Raw genomic sequence first — 20,840 nt, forward strand, 5'->3', positions numbered from 1 at the left:
GTGATTCACACACCTGTACCCCTGGGGATAAAAATATATGTTTATAAAAAATAAAAAATTAATAAAAAAAAAAAAGAAAAAAACTTAAAAAAAAAGTTCTATATTTTTTTCATCTTGCTGGTGATTAAGTTTCATTTTTGACTGTCATAATCAAATGTACTGTTTTTCACTGTATATGGAGAGTAGAAATTCCTATTTTTTTCTGTAAAGATGTACAGTGTGAGTGTCTGAGTGACTCTGTCAGTTAAGTGTCTATCTTCAGCTCAGGTCATGATCTCAGGGTCCTGGGATCGAGCCCCAAGTTGGGCTCCCTGCTCGGTGAGGAGTCTGCTTCTCCCTCTCACTCTCTGTGCTCTCGATCCCTCTCTCTCTCTCAAATAAATAAATAAATAAATAAAATCTTAAAAAAAAAAAAAGATGATGGGGCACCCTGGGTGGCTCAGTGGATTAAAGCTTCTGCCTTTGCCTCAGGTCATGATCCCAGTGTACTGGGATAGAGGCCTGCATCAGGGGCTCTGCTCAGCAGGGAGTCTGCTTCCACCTCTCTCTCTCTGCCTGCCTCTCTGCCTACTGTGATCTCTGCCTGTCAAATAAATAAATAAAATCTTAAAAAAAATAGTTGCAGTGGACTGAATGTTACCCTCCAAATTTCGCGTGTTGAAATCCTGACCCCAGTATGATGGCAATTGGAGGGCAGGGCCTTTGGGAGGTGATGAAGTCATGCGGTTGGAGCCATCATGAATGGGATGAGTGCCCTTATATAAAGGACCCTGGAGAGAGCTTTGTTGCTTCCTTTTACCATGTGTGGGGATAAAATGAGAAGCTGGTCATGGATGAAGCAGGAAGCAGGTTCTCAACAAATACCAAATTGCTGCTGCCTGGTGCTGGTGCCTTAATGTTGGACTCACCAACCTGGAGCTCTCAGAAATAAATGCCCAAGCCACCTAGTCTGTGGTCCTTGGTTACAGCAGCTGAACTGAGGCAGAAAATTGGGCTGGAGGGCTGGGGTGCTGCTGTAACAAGTACCTACAGGTGTGGCAGTAGCTTTGGAACTGGGTGGTTGGTGTGGGTTGGTAGAGTTTGAAGGTCGTGCTAGAAAAAACTTACAGTGCACTGAATGGACCACTGATAGCAGTTCAGGTAACAGCTCAGAAAGAGAAGAGAGAAAGTGTCCTCCTTCCTAGAGAATGCAGACAATCATGAGCAGGATGTTGCTAGAAATACAGATGATAAAGACTACTTCCGACGAGGTCTCAGATGGAAATGAGAAACATGTGAGAGGACAATGGAGAAAAGATGATTCTTGTTGGTAGAGTGGCAGAGAACTTGGCTGACTCAGGTTCATGTTCCTGTGTTTTGTGCAAGGTAGAATTTATAAGCATGACATTGGATATTTAGCTGAAGAGATTTCTTATTTTCATTCCTGAAAACCTTTATAAGTTTTTTTTTTAATTTTTTATTTTTTATAAACATATATTTTTATCCCCAGGGGTACAGGTGTGTGAATCACCAGGTTTACACACTTCACAGCACTCACCATAGCACATACCCTCCCCAATGTCCATAATCCCACCCCCTTCTCCCAAACCCCCTCCCCCCAGCAACCCTCAGTTTGTTTTGTGAGATTAAGAGTCACTTATGGTTTGTCTCCCTCCCAATCCCATCACAATAATAGTAGGGGACTTTAACACTCCCCTCACCGAAATGGGTATAAGTTTTTTTTTAAGTTTTTATTTTAATTCTAATTAGCTAACGTACATTTTTGTATTGGTTTCAGCTGTACAATATAGTGATTCAACAATTCTCTACAGCACCCAGTGCTTCTCAGGATAAGTGTACTGTTAATCTGCAACCCCTGTGTTCCCCCATCTCCCTACCCACCTCCCCTCTGGTAACTGTCTGGTGTTCTCTATAGTAAAGGGTCAGTTTCCTGGTTTGTTTTTCTTTCTCTCTTTTTCGCCTTGGCTTGTTTGTTTTTTTTTCCCCCCTTAAATTCCACATATGAGTGAAGTCATATGGTTTTTGTCTTTCTGGGACTCATTTCACTTAGCATATAGTCTCTAGATCCATCTACACCATTGTAAATGGCAAGATTTCATGCTTTCTTATGGCTGGCTAATATTTCATCATGTTTATAATACCACATCTTCTTTATCCACTCATCTATTGATGGACACTTGGGCTGCTTCCATAATTGTAAATAATTATAAATAATGCAGCTATAAACATAGGGGTGTATGTATGCCTTTGGTATAATATCTTTGTATTCTTTGGGTAGATAACCAGTAGTGTGATTGCTGGATCATAGGATAGTTCTGTTTTTAACTCCTTGAGGAACCTCTATGCTGTTTCCCCAGTGGCTACACCAGTTTGCCTTCCCGCCAATAGTGTGAGAGGATTCCTTTTTCGCTACATCCTCGCCAACACCTGTTGTTTCTTGTGTTGTTGATTTTAGCCATTCTGACAAGTGTGAAGTAAAATCTCATTGTGGTTTTGATTTGTATTTCCTTCATGATGAGTCATGTTGAGCAACTTTTCTTGTGTCCACTGGCCATCTGAATTTCTTCCTTGGAAAAAAGTCTGTTCATATCTTCTGCCTATTTTTAAATTGGATTATTTGCTTTTTGAGTATTCAGTTTTATAAGTTCTTTATATATTTTGGATACTAACACTTTATTGGATGTAATTTACAAATATCTTCTCCCATTTTGTAGGTTGTCTTTTATTTTGTTGATTGTTTCCTTCATTGTGCAGAGCTTTTCATTTTGATGTGGTTCCAGTAGTTTATTTTTGCTTTTATTTCCCTTGCCTCAGGAGATACAGCTAGAAAAATGTTTCTACAGCTGATGTCAGAGAAACTACTGCCTGTGCTCTTCTTCTAGGATTTTTATGGTTTCAGATTTCACATTTAGGTCTTTAATCTATTTTGAATTTATTTTTGTGTGTGGTGTAAGAAAGTTGTTCAATTTCTTTTTTTTTTATGATTTTATTTATTTATTTGAGAGAGAGTGAGAGAAAAAGAGTGTGCACAATTTTGGGGGATGGTGCAGAGTAAGAGGAAGAAGCAGAGACCTCGCTGAGTAGGGAGGCCTACACAGTACTTAATCTGAGGACTCTGAGATCATGACCTGAGCCCAAGGCAGACACTTAACTGACTGAGCCACCCAGGTGTCCTGAAAGTGGTCCAATTCCATTCTTTTGCATGTTGCTGTCCAGTTCTCCCAACACCATTTATTGAAGGTACCAGATGAAGAGATTTCTGACTTAAATGTTGAAGGTGCAGCTTGACTCCTGACAATGTGTAATAAAATGCAAGAGAAGATAAATGCCTCGAAGACAAAATTGTTAAGCAAAAGGGAAGCAAAACTTAGGGATTTGGGAAATTCTCAGCCTATCCATATTACAAAAAATGAGAAAGTGTGTTTGGAAGAGAACACTAAGGATGTGGCAGACTGACCATTTGATAAAGAGATTGGTGTGGATATGACTCGTTGACTTAATCAACCATCTCCAAAAAAACAAAAACAAAACACGAAAAACAAAACAAAAACCCAACAACAGAGATGGGATTATACTAAGAGAAACAGGAGCTGCTGGGACTACAGGAAAAACCAAGGAAGGCTATTGAATTCTTAAATCCTATAGGACCAAGTCATAGAACTGTTCAGTGTGAATGTGTGCTGTGCTGCATAGCAAGGGAAGAAGGACCGCAAAGGCAATTCAGAGATCAGCAGGCCTCCTGTTACCACCACAGGCCCGGAGTGCATGGACCCCGGGAACAGAGCTGCATCCACCACCTGGACCAGGGTGTGACCACCTTCGCCCCCTGATGAGCCCCAGGGGCAGGAGAAGCCAGGGAAGCCCAGCCTGAGCCGTCTGGGTGATGTTTCTACCCCAGCTGCTCTAGAAGGCTGAATATCAAGCCAAAGTGGTTTATCCTCCAGCTTTAAGATGTCATGAAGCTGGTTTGGGACTTGCTTGGGACCTGTCACCTCTTTCTTTTCTTGTATTTCTCCCTTGCCAAATAAGAATGTCTATCCTGTGCCTGTCCTGCCATTATATTTTGGGAGCACATAATGTTTTTGGTTTCACAGGCTCCTGGCTGGAAAGGAATTTTGTCTCCAGAGGAGTTGCAAGGCATATGCTAGTCAACTTCTGTTGATTTTCCTTTTGTTAATCTGTGTTTGGTCAGCCTCGTTTATAGGGCCAGAGCTGGAGAACTCAGGAGGAGAGCAGGAGAAAAATGGTTTTTCTTCAGCTATGTCACCCACAAATGTATACCTGATGGTCAAAAACAATGTGATCTGCTCATTCAGTTTCAAATGGCCCAGAACCGGCAGTACTCTCAGGTGCCCAAGAGAGACAAAAGTAAATTTTCTCTTCCTTCTTGCCTCAGAGAAGTTTCATGAATTACTTTCTAAGGAAAATGAACATTTTCTAATGCGAAGCACATAAGAAAATAACACACCATGAACAGGAGGCAGCAGAAACAGCTGTCAGCATAGACTTGTTATTGTTTAGATATTGGAATTAGCAGGCACAAATAATAAAAACAAATCCCCTCTACTGTGTTCTAAGAAAAAAAGGCAAGATGAGAACCATTCTCTGGGTATAAGAAAGTCTAAAATCCTGACCGAGCAGTTTCAAGAAAGAACCCAATAGAACTCCCAGCAATTAAAAAAGTAAACTGAGATTAGAAATTCAGTCAGTGAGTGTACTAGCAGATTAGTCGTGACTGCACAGTCTGAGAATTGGGTCATAGGTCAGATCTCAGAACCGTGCAGTGCAGTGCTTCTAGCAAACCCACAAGAGAGAATGAAGGGGCTGGTGAGGGGTGGAGAAGAGGAAAAGATAAGAAGGAAAAGGAAAAACAGTTCTAAGTTCCACCCCCAGAGAAACATCAGAAAAGTTAGTTTGAGTAGGATAAGCCACAGTGAATGTCTGCAATGCACTGAGATGCCCCAAAATCAGTGGCTTAAGCACAGTGTAAGTTAATGGTGTTAATAAGTTAATGGTGCTCTGCTCAGATAACCACTCCAGCTAGCTATTTCTGGTCAGTGGATAGCTCTCCTCCATGTGGTAATCCAGGCCTCTCTCTTATGGCTTGGTGTCCTCTGGGATATCACAGCTGTCTATATCCAGCTGCTGGAAAGGCAGATCAATGTGGTGGAGACCTACCTGTTTTATTTTTTCAAAGCCTTGGCCCAGAAGAGGCATATATCCCTTTGGTTATTGGGAAGAACCAGCTGTGGTCAGTAAAAGCTGCCAGGGAAGCTACAAAGACATACTCTGCCCCTGGAAGGCATTTCTTGGCTCTGTCTGTACCACAGAATGGGGAGTACCAGGTCGGTTGACAGCCAACCATCACCGATTCCCCAGGAGATAGAAACACACAGGAAACCTGATCTCAAAAAAGTGCCTGCTTGCATTGTAGAGAGGACTATCGAGAGAGATAGGACTGATGGATGTTGCAGTTCTTTTTTGATAAACATTTTTATTATAGTGTCCATACATTTGGAAGAGCCTACAGACCCTCAGTGCATAGCCTGATGAATTATCACAAAATAAAAATATCCATCTCCATGCCACCCGTATCAAGAACTAGAATATTGCCCCCACCTGAAGAGCCCCACTCACTAGCCCTTCCAATCGCCATTCTGAACCTTCTTCTGAAAGATGACCCCACCCTGACTCACAACATCTCAGGTTAGTTTTGTCTGTTTTTGAACTTTACAAACATTGTGCTGTGTGGCTTCTTTCTTGTTCAGCTTCTCTTGCTCAGGGTTTGCTTGTGAAGTTCACCCATAGTTACGTGCAGCAGTTTCCATTCTGTTCATTCATTCATTTTCATTGCAGTAAAATCTGTTCTGTAAACATTCCGTAGTAATTCACTTACTGAGTCCTTGATAGACATTTGAGGTTATTTTGGTTTTGGGTATTCTGATTATTATAATGAGAAGATCTCTCTAATGTGCTTACCATCATGCCCAGTACAACCCATGTTCAATAATATTGTTATTATGTCTTAACATATACCTTACATTTCTTCCTTTCTCATTTCCTTCCATATAACTGTCTATAATGAAGAAGAAAAGAATTATTATCAGGGTTTTAAGAATATTTATTGAAGACCTGTGTTTTCTTGTTTTTGTTTCTCAAAGTATCTGTTCGATCTTCCTTCCTTCCTTCCTTTTCTTTTCTTTTTCCTTTTCTTTCTTCTTTTCCCCTTCCTTCCTTCCTTCCTTCCTTCCTTCCTTCCTTCCTTCCTTTCTCTCTCTCTCTCTTTCTTTCTTCACTATTCCTTCTTCTTTCTTTCTTACTCTCACCTACTCTCCCCCCGCAACATACCCCTATCTCTTTCTCTCTTTTTAAGATCCCATGTGTAAGTGGTACCATGCGGTATTTGCCTTTGTCTGGTTTATCTCATCAGCTTAGTGAGGTCCATACGTGTCATTGCAAATGGCAGGATTTCCTTCTTTCTCATGGCTGAATAATACTTCATTGTATCAGTACACCACACCTTCTTCATCTGATGCATAACACAGGGACTATAGTGGATAACATTGTATGTATCAGTGAAATTGCTAAAAGAGGAGAACTGAAGTGTGCTGACCGAAAACAAAAACAAACCCCAAAGCAAGTAAGTACGTGAAGTGATGGATGAGCTTGTTAACTTGGTGGGGGAGGAATCCTTCCACATTGCAGGCATATATCAAACCATCACAGTGTACATTTGTCAGCGATACCTCAATAAAACTAAAAAAAAAAAAAAAAAAGACAATAATCTGCATAAATTATCATTTTTGATCTAATAAAAGTTAAAAAAATGTCATGGTGGCAATCAAGCTTTCACACATTTCCCGATACACAATTATTTTTGTAGCCCCTTCTTTGGTATGTGCTTCCTCTTCTGGTCTGACCCTTTCTTTTGAGGGCAGAAATGGGTCTTAGAAGTTTTGGTATCTTTTTCTGCCACCAATGTGATGAAAAATTTTTAAACAAAAGCATGTAAGCGTGAACACTGTGTTTTAGACATAAGGGAGATGAGAATGTGTTGCAACAGTGAGACACAGTATGCTGGGTCTTGGGGTAACATCTGTGCTCCCTGCCTTTTTCTCCCATGTATATGTTGGGTACAGTTCTTCAGCTCTTCTGCCTCCATGCTTGTGAGGTGTTTGGGGCTTGTGTGCACATGGGAGCATGAGTGTGTGTGTCTGTGCCTGAGGGTGCATGTGGGAGTACACAAAAGCCCACAGTTACATTTCGTAACTTTCTTTCTCAGAGATACACATACATGTATTTCTATACTTGGTGGGTGATGAAAGGTCTGATTTTCCAGATGTCAGAAACAGAGTTGCTTTGCCATGGAATCATGAATGGCAGTGTGAGCTCATTGTGGAGTCTATCCCCTGTGCACTCAGAGAGTTCAGTTAGGCAGTCACTGTGCGTAACTCAGCACTCCCATGGAGCGACATTGACTTAGACCGGGAAGCCTTGGAGCAATCCATCATCAGTCATGACGTTGCTTCCTAACTGGCGAGTACTGCGCACACAGCAAACCAGAAGGATTCGGAACTGTTGTTAATACATTTTTTTTCATGTAAATCCAGCTTTTTCCGTGTGATTTTCCCAGTCAGATTGGAAAACAAAACAAAACCTCGAAGTATACCAGTGGAACTCCAATGTGGGGGGAAAATCAAATTAAAAAAAAAATGTAATGTGGCCAGTTTGTGGTCTTTTATTACCCAAAGATTTATCACATTCACTGTATAATTACATCTCTACATCTGTGGGGCACAAGTGTTTTATGTTTCCAACATTTATGGTTTGACATCGGAAACATCTGTGCAGGCCCAGTATGCAGCATCTGGAAGAAATTTCTGAGCTTTTATGACATGCGGAGTGATCTTTGTTTTGGAATAAGTGTGTGGTTTCCTCCAGTAGCTCTTGCTGCTGGTAATGTCCTTCTAATTGGCATTTCACTGGGGGATTGAAAGAAGCCCGGCTTCTGACCTCCACTGGGCGTAAGGAGGTACTTCAGAGGAATCTTCACATAGTCATGATTCAGGGGGGAAGATGCCTGCTCATGGGGTTTAACTCCCTGAAACCACGATTCAGTGATCAAAGGGAGCAGGTTAGAAGGAGGAAAGGGAACCTGCATTGTTGGGCCCTAAGTTTCTTAGATGCTTTCTTCAGATGAAGGCATTTATGGCAAAGTAGAAACATTATTGTCCCCATTTGCCAATGAGGAAACTGAGTTTCAGAGAAGTTAATTTGCTCAGGATCACGCAGCAGTAAGTGGTAGACCTGAAGTTTAAATTAATGTTTGTCTAGCATTGTGTTAGAAGATATTGTCCTTGTTCTTAAAGAATGGGCAAGATAGTTTGCCATACAGGCAAACATTTATGGAGAGCCTACTATATGCTAGGAAGTAGTTTAGGTGCTGAGGATAGACCAGTGAACCAAACAGACAAAATCCACTATCCTCATAGAGCTTTTATTCTATTGCAGTGGAGTAACAATGAACAACAAATGCTAAAGTTACGTGGTAGGTGGGAAATTGTTGAGGGCAATGGGGAAAAAATAGTGCTAACAGTGGGGTTCAGGAATGTTGTGGAAGGATTTTGGTTTGGTTTCTCCCAAGCAGAGCCTGAAACAAGAACTTGGAAGTGGCTAGTTTATTTGGGAGGTGATCCCAGCAAGCAGAATTAGGCAGCAGGGAAAGTGGCACAGTGTGGGAAGACAGGCCAGTACAGGACACTTTAAAGAACTCATTACCTCCAATGGGGCTCACCTGCCCCTTGAAGTCCTCTGAGGACCCATGTAGAACACACCCAGAACTCTCCTCTGGTGAACTGAGGGGAGCTTGGGCCATTATTCTTCATTGGTGAAGGGGTGCTTTGGGGGAGTTTTAAATTCTCTAAACTTCCAGGCTGTGCTTGCATAGAAGGAATGTCTTCTGTGACTTCCAAGTAGCAACACAGAGAGGTACCCGTGCGTGTACTTGGTGTGGGGCACTGGAACTGTTTCCAAATATGCTGAATCCAGGTGGGCTACAGGCATCGGCCCGGTGCCCCTAGGTGCTCGCGGCAGGGCTGAACTTTAAAGGGAGGGGGTACTGTAGTCCTCACTAGGTAAGGGAGATGCAGATGAAGACTTGCAAGAGGTTGAGGGTAGGACTAGTGGCTTTCTAGATAAAAGAACACTCTAGGCTGCATTGGAGCCAGTTCTGAGGCTCTGGCGAGGATGTCTGGCTTCTCAGAGAACATTTAGGAGGCCTACCTGGGTGGCTGAAATGGAGTGAGAATGGGAATGAGCAATAAGAGATGAAAAGTTGAGGGGTGCAAGGGACCAGATCACATAGGCCTTGTAGATGAGGGGAAGGAGTTTAGGCTTTGCTGTGAGAGAGAAGGGGAATCATCAGAGGGTTTGAGCAGAGGAATGACATAACAACTTCTATTTAGACACATTATTCTGGCTTTTGAGTTGAGAATCAGCTATAAGACATGATGAGGATGGCCGGGACCAAGGTGGGAACAGTGGAGGTGGTGAGAAGTAGACAGATAGGGATATGTTTTGAAGGTGGAGCCCAGAGGACCTTCTGGCAGAATGGATGTGAACATGAGGGTGGGAGATGGGTGCAGGTCACATCGGTAGCTAGGTAACAGAATTACTGTCAGGTGGGGTGGGGAAGGCCATAGAAGGCAGAGATTTGATGGGGAAGATCAGTCATCTCGTTTTCGACATTTATAGTTTGAAGTGAATATTAGACATAAAATAAGAGATACCAAGTAGGATGTTGGACTTACGCCTGGAGTTTAGGGGTGAGGCCTGGTTTGGAGATGTAATTGTGGGAATCTTTGGCATACTGCTTTTCTTCAAAGATAATGGGATTAAATGAGGTCACCAGTGGAGGGATGTGGAGAGAGAAGAGAGGCACTCAGGGGCTGAGCTCAGAGGCCTTCCAGCATTTATAAGTTGGGGGAGAAGAAGAAGCCAACAGGGGGACAGAGAAAATGTAGCCAGAGAAAAAGGAGGAAAGCCAAGACAAAGCTGTGTATGTGAAGTCAGATGAGATCAAGTTTGAGAGGGAATTGGAGGACAAGAGTAATTGGAGACAAGGAGTAGAAACAACTTCTTTGAGTCATTTTTCTTCAAGGAAGAATAACAACTAGAGTGATAGAATGCGGAGTCAAGAGAGGGCCTTTTCTCTTTCATTGTGAGAAATCATAGCAATTTGCTGCTGGGAATAATCCACTTGGGAAGGAAAAGGGAGTATTTGGAGGAGGGAGAATTACTGAATCAGTAGTGTACCTACTGTCATCAAGAAGTAATGGGTCTACATCCCTAGGGACACTTCAGCCTTGGCTAAGAACAGCAGTTCATCATTTTAACAAAAATGATTCTGGTAGATGTGGAGATGTTTGAGTGGGACTTTATGAAAGCTTTTTCTGATTGTGTCAATTTTCTCAGTGTACAAGGACCCAAATTCATGATGTTGGATGTTGAGAAGACAGGAGTAAAGTATTTATATTTATCTGTGAGTGTGAAGAAGAGCATGAACTAGTGATATATCCTATGACTGCCAGGAAACTGAAGTAGGGGTCCATTTGAGGTTCATGGTCATAAACTTGTTTTAGCAAGGTAAGAGCATAAATGGACCATTAAGGAATGACAGAGAAGAGTGGATTCAATGTTGCTCATAGGTTGGTATTCCCTGCTTTGTGCTCCCAGGGCATATTTCTATCCTATTACTCATCAGGCTTTATAAGGGAGCAGGGAAAAGGGCTTTCTCCTACTGGAACTCATGGCAATGAGAATTGATGGAACCCGCTGGGTGAACAGTTAGGTAACGACAACATTTAAAAGTAGTTGCATCCCTTCATCCCATAATGTGGTGCACAGCTCAGATCCCCCTCTCCAGAACCCTGTGCCTCGGCAAGACTGAGGTAGTACTGTCCCCAGCTGCTGGGAGCAGGATGCTGCTGCTGGCTCTCAGCTGTGTTGTTCTTTGGGAATTGCCCTCAGCCAAGGAGAGCCACCATAACTGGGGAGCAGGTTGCATCCACTGACTGGTTAATGTGAGCCCACCATCCTTGCCTCAAGGTGAGGTAATTCTGAAGGGCTGTTGGAGGTCCAGAGCTCCCCACGAGATGTGCTGAGGCCTTTGTCGTGGCTGCCTTGGAGCTGAACACCCTCTCTCCAGCTCTGTTTCCTTCTCTCCTCAGCACCTGCCAGGTGTGGATTTTGAGGGCATCCTAACAACCTGACCACATGCAGATGGTACTCAGCCTGTTTCCCAGGGAATCCAACCCAAGAACCCTTTGATGCAAAAATTCTACAGTTAGGAACTTAACAAGTAGAAATAAATAAGAGCACAATGATTTTGATGGTACATTGTTCATAATCGTGTAAACCTGAAATGGCATCAGGAGGACAGATTGCTTAAATTGTATAAGGGATAGCCATGTGATAGAGGCATCCGTCTGTCACAGATGCACATTTAAGGATATGGAAAGATTGTTGCAGTATTTTCCTGAGTTACTGACCATAATCTGTTTCTGTAAGATAAAGCAGACAGTTACTTTAATTTGAACGAGAATGTATTAAGACACCTTTCATCTCCCAGAACAAGTATGTGAGGCTTTGCCACAGGCACAGTTGAAAGGAGCCTGTGTTCCTGCCCTCATCAGCACACACTTCAGAACTTCATATGCCCACATTTTCCAAACCCAAGGCACACAGTCTTTTAAGGATGTATGTCTTGTTTGGGCTGTCTGTCTCAGAAGTGTAGTTTAGACGCTGAAATGTGTAAATTTCCAGGATGCTTCAGTAATTTATGGGGACAGCCCCAGAATATTTGAAATCAAGACATTTTTGGAAAGTGGCTTATATAGTCACCATAAATATAGGTATTTCCATTCTTATGTCAGCCAAAGAGACTATCTGAAAAATGCCAGCATGATACTGCGACTTTTGACCAGGTCAGGTGGTTCTCAAACTGCAGTCATTCATGTGCCGCCTTCCTGATTTTTAAAAAGATTTTATTTATTTGAGAGCTAGCAGGTGAGGCAGAGCACAAGTGGGGGAGGGGCAGAAGGTAGAGAGAGAATCTCAAGCAGACTCCCCCACTGAGCACAGGGCCTGATGTGGGGCCCAGTCTCAATACCCTGAGATCATGACCTGAGTTGAAATCAAAAGTCGGATGCTTATCTGATTGAGCCACCCAGACGCTCCCACCTTCATGAATTTTTACTTCTGTGCCATCTGTAGGATTACTTACTTAATCTTTTTCCTTAAGTAGACTCCATAGAAATGTAAGAACTTTCTTAACTTCATTCTAAGTAGTGATATTGAAGATAAAATTGACTTAATTTACTAGTAATAATTTTTAGATACATATTAATAGGTACATAGCTATTGAAATAGAGAATGTTTGTCCATGTGCCTCTGAAAAAAAATCATCTCCTGCATTTGTACCATGCTTTGGGAACACACTGCACTAAGTTGTCAGAATCTGAAAGAACAGACATTTCTGGGACCTAAGGCTGTCCTGCTGAGCTGGAAGGAGAGAAGGAAGGCACTCTGAAGCTCTTGGCCTGACGTCTTCTCAGTGATGACTTCTGCCCAAAATTTATTTGTCAGGCAGTTGCGTCGAACACTCATATGATATGGTAACTGGGCCTTTCTGAGCTAGTGGGAGAAGGTAGTCACCACATGGAAAAGTCTAGATTTTTACAGAGTTTTCTCTCTGAGGCTATTGGGTACCACCACCACCACCACTGAGGTATTTATTTCAGCCAAGGATAATTGACCAGTGCCTCACAACGAAGTGGGTGGTCCTTCTTGAATTTAATTGACTTAAACCCTTTAAAACTTTTCCTTTAGTATCCCAGAAATTTCAGAAAATGAATGATTCTCATCTGAAAATGAAAGGAATTCAGAAGCCATATTGGGCCAGGGAATAGAAAGTGAGGGAGAAAACATCTGGGTAAGTGACAGTGGCCATTTGCTAGAGCTCTACCATGGGGTGTAGGAAGGGGGCTGCCGACAGGGTATTTGATCTTTGTTGGTGATACCTCAGCCCAAAGAATAGGTTGTGGTAGTTCCCATAGGTAGCCAAAGTTTACCAAGAAATCACATTCTTGGTCTGAGATACAGGCCCCTGTATCTGGGATACCTTGCATGGATTCTCATCCCCTGGTCCAAGCTCTGTCATTTGGCATCTGGTCCAAAATGTCCGTTGTGGGAAGACTTCATTTCATTTCATTGTCAAAACCAGCTCTGGTTGGCCTTCATTGTTACTGGAACTTGGAGAATACAGATGAAAGCAGCTAACTTACTGTCATTCCTACAGACTTCATCCTGCTCCGATACACCATCCTTCAGTATAGTAATCATGATAGTATAGTAATCATGATAGTCACATTTGGTACATGTGCAAATACTGTTACTGGCCTTGTTACTTTTCTTATCATGCTTGGGGAAAGACAGGACATGTGTTACTATTTCTAGACCATGAGTAAACTAACATTATGGGAATACCACTGGCTGTTTTGAGAGATTTTTAAGTCATTTACTGTGCATCTAAGTAGGCATCATTATTTGCATTTACAGAAAAAATGATGTTGAGTATCTTTTCATGTGTTTGTTGTCCATTCGTATGTCTTCTTTGGAAAAATGTCTATCAGATCCTCTGCCCATTTTTAATTGGACTTTTTGTTTTTGTGTGTTGTCTTAAGTTCTTTATCTATTTTGGATATTACCTCTTATTGAATATATCATTTGCAAATGCCTTCTGCCATTTAGTAGGTTGCCTTTTTATTTTGTTGTTGGCTTCGTTTACTGTGAAGAAGCTTTTCATTTTGGTATATTCCCAATAGTTTAATTTTGCTTTTGTTTCCCTTGCCAGAGGAGACATAGCTAAAAAAAATATTTTTACAGCCACTGTCAAAGAAATTGCTGCCTGTATTTTCTTGTAAGAATTTTCTGGTTTCAGGTCTCACATTTAGGTCTTTATTCCATTTTGAGTGTTTTTGTGTGTGGAGTAAGAAAATGGTCCACTTTCATTCCTTTGTATGTGGCTGTCCAGTTTTCCTGACACCTTTTCCTATTGTATATTCTTTTGTCAAATATTAATTGACCATATAATTATGTTTTTATTTCTGGGCTCTGTATTCTGGTCTGTTGATCTATGTTTCTGGTTTTGTGCCAGTACTACACTGTTTTGATTACTACAGCTTTGTAACATATCTTGAAATGTGGATTGTCATACTTTCAGCCTTGTTTTTCTTTCTCAAGACTGCTTTGGCTGTTTGGAGTGTTTTGTGATTCCATATAGATTTTAGGATGATTTGTTCTGTTTCTTTGAAAACAATTGTTGGTGGTTTGATAGGAATTGCATTAAATCTGTAGAATGCTTTCAGTAGAATGGGCATTTTAACAATATTTGTTCTTCCAGTCTGTAAGCATGGAATATCTTTCCATTTGTTTGTGTGATCTGTTTGCAGTTGTAAAAAAGGATTGTTTTCTTAATTTCTCTTTTTGGTATTTCATAATTAGTGTATAGAAATGCCACAGATTTCTGTATGTCAATTTTGTATCCCATGACTTCACTGAATTTATCAGTTCTGATAGTTTTTTTGGTGGAGTCTTTAGGTTTTTCTATATGTAGTATCATGTCACGTGCAAATAGTCAAAATTTTACTTCTTCTTTACCAATTTGTGTGCCTTTTATTTCTTTTTCTTGTTTGATTGCTGTGGCTAGCATGTCCAGTATTATGTTGAATAAGCACTGAGAACGAACATCCTTGTCTTGTTTGTGATATTAGAGGAAAAGCTGTCAAGTTTTTCACCATTGAGTATGATGTTAGTTGTTGGTTTCTAAAAATTATCTTTATTATGTTGAGGTATCTTCCCTTTAAACCTACTTTGCTAAGGGTTTTTATCATGAATGGATATTGAGTTTTGTCAAATGCTTTTTCTGCCTTTATTGAAATTATCATATGGTTTTTATTTTTTTTCTTGTGGAGTTGATGTATCATATTGGTTGATTTGTGAATATCAAATCACATGGGATCCCTGGAATAAATCCCACTTGACCATGGTGAATGACTTTTTAAATATATTGTTGGATTTGATTTGCTAATATTTAGATGAGGATTTTTGCATCTATGTTCATGAGAGAGACTGGCCTGATGTTTTCTTTTTCTGTAGTGTCTTTAACTGGGCTTATTGAATGAATTTGGAAGTCTTCCTTCATCTTCTGTTTTTTGGAATAGTTTGAGAAGAATAATTATTAACTCTACTTTAAATGTTTTGTAGAATTCATCTGAGAAGCCATCTGGTCCTAGACTTCATTTTTTTGGCAGTTTTTTTCTCTTCCTGATTCCATTTTTTTGCTGATAATCAATGTGTTCAAATTTTCTATTTCTTCCTGATTCTATTTTGGAAGGTTGTATGTTTAAGATGGGTTTTTTTTGTGTCCAGGATCATCCTTGATCCATACTACCTTCACTGGAGTGAGGATATAGGACTTGAGAGTGGAACTGAATAGTTGACAAGGATGGGCGGTGAGGAGGAGTGACATGCTAGAGCAGAAATGAACCCAAGAAATAATTCTAGCTATTTTATCTTCTTTTTAAAAGAGTTTATTTATTTATTTGAGAGAGAGAGAGCAAGAGAGCACAAACAGGGTGAGTGGCAGAGGGAGAGGGAGAAGCAGGCTCCCCACTGAGCAAGGAACCTGATGTCGGGCTCGATCCTAGGACCCTGGGATTTTGACCCAAGCTGAAGGCAGATGCCCAACCAACTGAGCCACCTGGGTTCCCCATTATTTCATCTTCTATTCTATTCTAGCCCAACTTCCCTGTTATTCTTAATGCATCCTAAACTTGCTTATCTGGTTGTTGGTTTTTTTTTTCCTGTTTTTTTTTTTTTTTTCTGGTTGTTGGTTTTAGGTATTATCTCCCTCTTATTATTATTATTTTTAATATTTTTATTTATTTATTTGACAGAGATTACAAGTAGGCGAAGAGGCAGCCAGAGAGAGAGAGGAGGAAGCAGGCTCCCCGCCAAGCAAAGAGCCCGATGTGGGGCTCGATCCCAGGATCATGATCCAAGCCGAAGGCAGAGGCTTTAACCCACTGAGCCACCCAGGCGCTCCAGTCTCCCTCTTATTTTTATATTTATCCATGTCATCTCCTTCAAGGTTCCAATCCAGAACTAATTTTTCCCCCCTCCTTACTGTTCTATCACATTGAATCTCTGGAATTTCAGACATCCTCTCCATGTATTAATATCTTCACATCATATACAGTAGTGACACAGAGATCGACTCTGGATCCTCTGCAGGTTTATCTGACTTGAGAGCCGTAGTGCCCCTGAAGACATTAAGATCTGAGAGTAGGAAACAGGTACGGTATGGTTCCCTTAAGTCTTAGAACCAAAGAAGATCAGAGAAGCGGGGGGTATAGAGCAAGAGCTTGAAGGCAGGGTCTCTGATGCACATCGTTCTACAGCTTCATATGAATTGACTTTCCAGAAGGTATTATGTCTTATGAGTTCAGAAGGGACAATTCTTTCACGCAGATAGATAATCAGTAGATCATGCAGCACCTGACCAGTGCACCAAAGAACAGAGATAGAAAGGGAAGCTGAAGTTCAAGAATCTCAGAAAGGTGCATGTAATCATGGGTAGCCTGTGAAAAAAGTATCTTCTTCCTCAATTATGTGTATATTATCACCTGTGCCAGTTATTCCACTACAATAATTTAATACCAGGTGACACTGAGATTGCATTTTTTTTTAAAGATTTTATTTATTTATTTGACAGACAGAGATCACAATCAGGCAGAGAGGCAGGCAGAGAGAGAGAGGAGGAAGCAGGCTCCCTGCCGAGCAGAGAGCCCGATGCAGGACTCGATCCTAGGACCCCGAGATCATGACCTGAGCCGAAGGCAGCGGCTTAACCCACTGAGCCACCCAGGCGCCCCGAGATTGCATTTTAAGGAAAACAAATCATTTGTGTATTCATTCGTAGAGGAAAAATAGTCTGACCAACTGTTTTGTATTTGGTGCTAGATGTCTTAAGTTTGGCTCCCTGAGTCGAGGACTCTGTGCAAGTCTTTTATTAAGAACATGCTCCCAGGATAAACTGAAAAGGGAGGTGGTGGGAGGGGGAGGCTCTGGTATTCCTTGAGTCTAGGAATTTCCTCTGGGTTGTGAAGAGGCAGGGAGAGAAACTGACAGAGTCAAGAGCCTTCTGTCAAAGCTCTAGTTCTGGCCCCAGCTGGAGGTGGCCTTAGATTTGTTCCTTCAAAAACTTGCCTCTCCTTTTCCGAAAGCATTTGAAGCAATTAAATAGTGTAATTTATAAATGTAACAAATGCCCAACGAGAACTTTCTCCAGGGAGGTTAAGTTGCAGAACTGGAGGGTCCCGCCTTTGGGAGAATCTCAGCTATGGTCGCAAGCTGGATTCCGAGCCAGCGCAGCAGCCACACCCATGCAGTAGTGGGTGGAAACCAACTGGGGAGTAAAATGAAAATAGGATTGCTGGTTAATTTCGGTCTCCACAGTGATTTTACATAATGGAAATGTATGCCTTTGGGACTAACAAAGAACATTCTAGAACAGAAAGAAGCCCCTTCTCTGTGATCCAGCTCCTTTCTCTGTTAAAGTGAAGTTAACTGAGGATTCCAGTTTGAAGGCATGGTGTGTATCTCCCCCCCCCCCCCCCCCCCGCCTCAGCTTTACTAAGGTGAAATTGACAAGTAGGAACTGTATTCATTTAAGGTGTACAACATGATTATTTTATTTTATTTATTTGGTGGAGAGAGAGCGAGAGAGCACAAGCAGGGAGAGTAGCAGAGGCAGAGGGAGACGCACGCTCTCTGCTGCACAGAGACCTATGTGGGACTTGATCCCAGGACCCTGGGATCATGACCTGAGCCAAAGACAGATGCTTTTAACTGACTGAGCCACCCAGGTGCCCCAACATGATGTTTTGATACATACTGTGAAATGATCCCCAAAATGAAGTGAATTAACATAACCATCACCCCACAGAGTTACCATTTACTTCTGGTGAGAACACTTAAGATTTACCTTCTTAGCAAATTTCAGGTATGCAGTACGGTATTGGGTATTGTTATCTGTAGTTATCATGCTGTGCATAAGATCTCTAGAACATACTCTTCTTGCACCAGTATAGCTTTATATCTTTTGGACAACATTTCCCCATTTTCTCCTCCATTCTGTGGCTGGTAACTACCATTCCACTCCTTGTGAAGTCATGGCATCTTACTTCTTGACTGGAATCAGATCATTTACTTGTCCAAAATACCTGTACTCTTGGACCTACCTTTATGTGAGAAACTTTCAGCTGGGGATAGCAAAAATGGGCTCAAATGCATAATAGCAAGATGTTCTAGAATATATGAAAATTAAATTGTTAGGGAAAAACATCTCCATATCATGTATTACTCATTTGTTCACTCAACAAATATTTATTGAGCCCTTTCTAGACACCAAGCATCATTCTAAACCATTGGGATCCAGTGATGAGTAGAAAAAGCATAATCTCTATCTTCCTGGAACTTCTATTCTAGCAGAAGAGACAGGCATAGGAACAATATGTAAGTAAACATAAACATGATAGTGTAATGAAGAAAAACAAGCTAGGATAGGAAGTGGGGCTCCTGTGTTGTATGGGGTCGTCAGAAAAGCAAAGGTCTTACGTTTAAGATGACATTTGAGAAGAGCTCTGAAGAGGGTGTGTGCATGTGCACACGTATGTGTGCATGTGTGCTTATATTGCTCAAAGGAGAGGCCAGTGTGGCTGCAGGTAAACCAGTGAGGGGAAGAGTGGGAAGTCGTAATATTGAAAGGCACCAGTTATGTAGGACAGTTGTTCTCAAACTTTTCTGCACATTGAAACTACCTGCAGAGCTTTTAAAAATCCCAATGTTTAGACCATTCTCCAGACTTTCTGAGGTTGTGACCTAGTGGTCAGTAAGTTTTAAAGCCCTCCAGGTGACTTTGATGTGTAGCTAGAGCTGAGAACCAGCCACAAGAAGCCTGTAGGCCATTGTTATGAGACGTGATAGTGGTGTCTGTCAACTTGGTTGGGCCACAGAGCCCAGACAGGTTGTCAGCCATTATTCTGGATGTTTTCATGAGGGTGTTCTTGGATGAGGTTTACATTTGAAGTATTGGACATTGAGTAAAGTGGAATGCCTTTCATAATGTGGATAGGTCTTAGCCAATCAGTTGAAGGCTTGAATAGAATGAAAGACTGTTGTGCCAGCAGACAGCTTTTGGACTTGGCGACAAACACTGGCTCACCCTGAGTCTCTAACGTGGTGGCCCACCCTGCCGATTTTGATCTTGTCACCCTCTACGATCATATGACCCATTCCCTTAAAATAAGTCTCTCTGTATGTACACACCCTGTTGGTTCTGTTTCTCTGAAGAACCCAAAGGAGGGTTATAAGCAGAGAAGGTATAGGATCTGATGGACCTTTTAAATAGATCTCTGGTTGCTGTACTGAACTTACACCATAGAGGACCCAAGGGCAGAAGCAGGTAGACAGTTTAGGAAGGCACTTTAATTATCTGAGCGAGAGTTCATGGTGTTCTGGACCCCAGTAGTAGCAGGAAAGTGAGGTGAAATTGTAGGATTCTGCATTATCTCTGAAGGTAAAGCCACCAATATTTGCTATTGGACATGTGACAGTTTCGCTGCAGTTTATTTTGGTGATCTAGGGCTTCACCCAAGCATAGCTTAGGTTAACCACTTACTTTATTCGATGCAGATCACAGGAGGCCAGGCAGAAAAGGGCCGTTAAGTATTAGCAGACACATGCAGTAAAGCGAAAGCCTGATCCTTAGAGAATTCTGGCCTCAACCAAACAATTCAAACATTTTCAAACATGTTGGAATAAGCAAGAAACAAAACACGCTTTGACAGATAATTTATTTCCAAACTATATGTATCTTAAGTGTAACTGACTCCAGCTGTTTCTCCTCCTTTGCTCTTTTCCTCTCCCATCGTTTTGACAAGGCGCTGACAGCTTTAGAACACGTCCAGTGTAGTGTTCGCACAGTGGGACGAAACATGTTGTTATTCACAGGGACTCTGACCTCAGGAGGGCTGAGTTTTATTCTATAAATCATCATGCAGACAGACATTCAAGTGCCGCGCTCTGGCAGGGACCCTGTACCCAACCCCAGTCTGGTGTGCACCAGGAAGAGCTGAGTCAAGGTTCCAGAGGAGCTCGTTCTGTCCCTGTCCTCTCTTCCCCATGGAAGCCCTACCTGTCACTTTGCAGGTCCAGGAACCTGCCCGCTGTCTTTTGTTGCAGGGTTGTTTATACAGGTGTTCCCTTTATCTGGTGGCCATTTGTCCCACCTGCTACTTAGCTCAAGGCTTCAGTCTTTTCCATAGAGCTGCTGACCAGGTGGGGCAGCTTGTGTTTCCCTTAACTACTGTTGAAGGGCTTCTTCCATACTGAAGCCTTCCTTGAGCCTCTCCACATTAGGCCACCTACCCCTTATCTATTTTTGTCCTCTAGGCTCCAAAGCTCCATGAGTATAGCTCAAGCTTGCCTGGTTCACATCTGTATGCCCAGCCACCCGCATAGTGCCTTATATCCCTACCATTCCATTAATAGTTCCTGGAAAATCGCTGTGTGCTTGGCAGTGTGCTAGACCCTGACTGCACGTTGGTGCTCAGTAAAGATACAGTGGGCTGGGAACAAGATGGCAGAGTAGGCAGACCTTGATCTCACCTCCCATGGACACACCAAAACTACACCTACATATGGCACAACTCTCCCTG

The sequence above is a fragment of the Mustela nivalis genome, assembly GCF_964662115.1.
Source record: "Mustela nivalis genome assembly, chromosome: 17".
Taxonomy (NCBI): Eukaryota; Metazoa; Chordata; class Mammalia; order Carnivora; family Mustelidae; genus Mustela; species Mustela nivalis.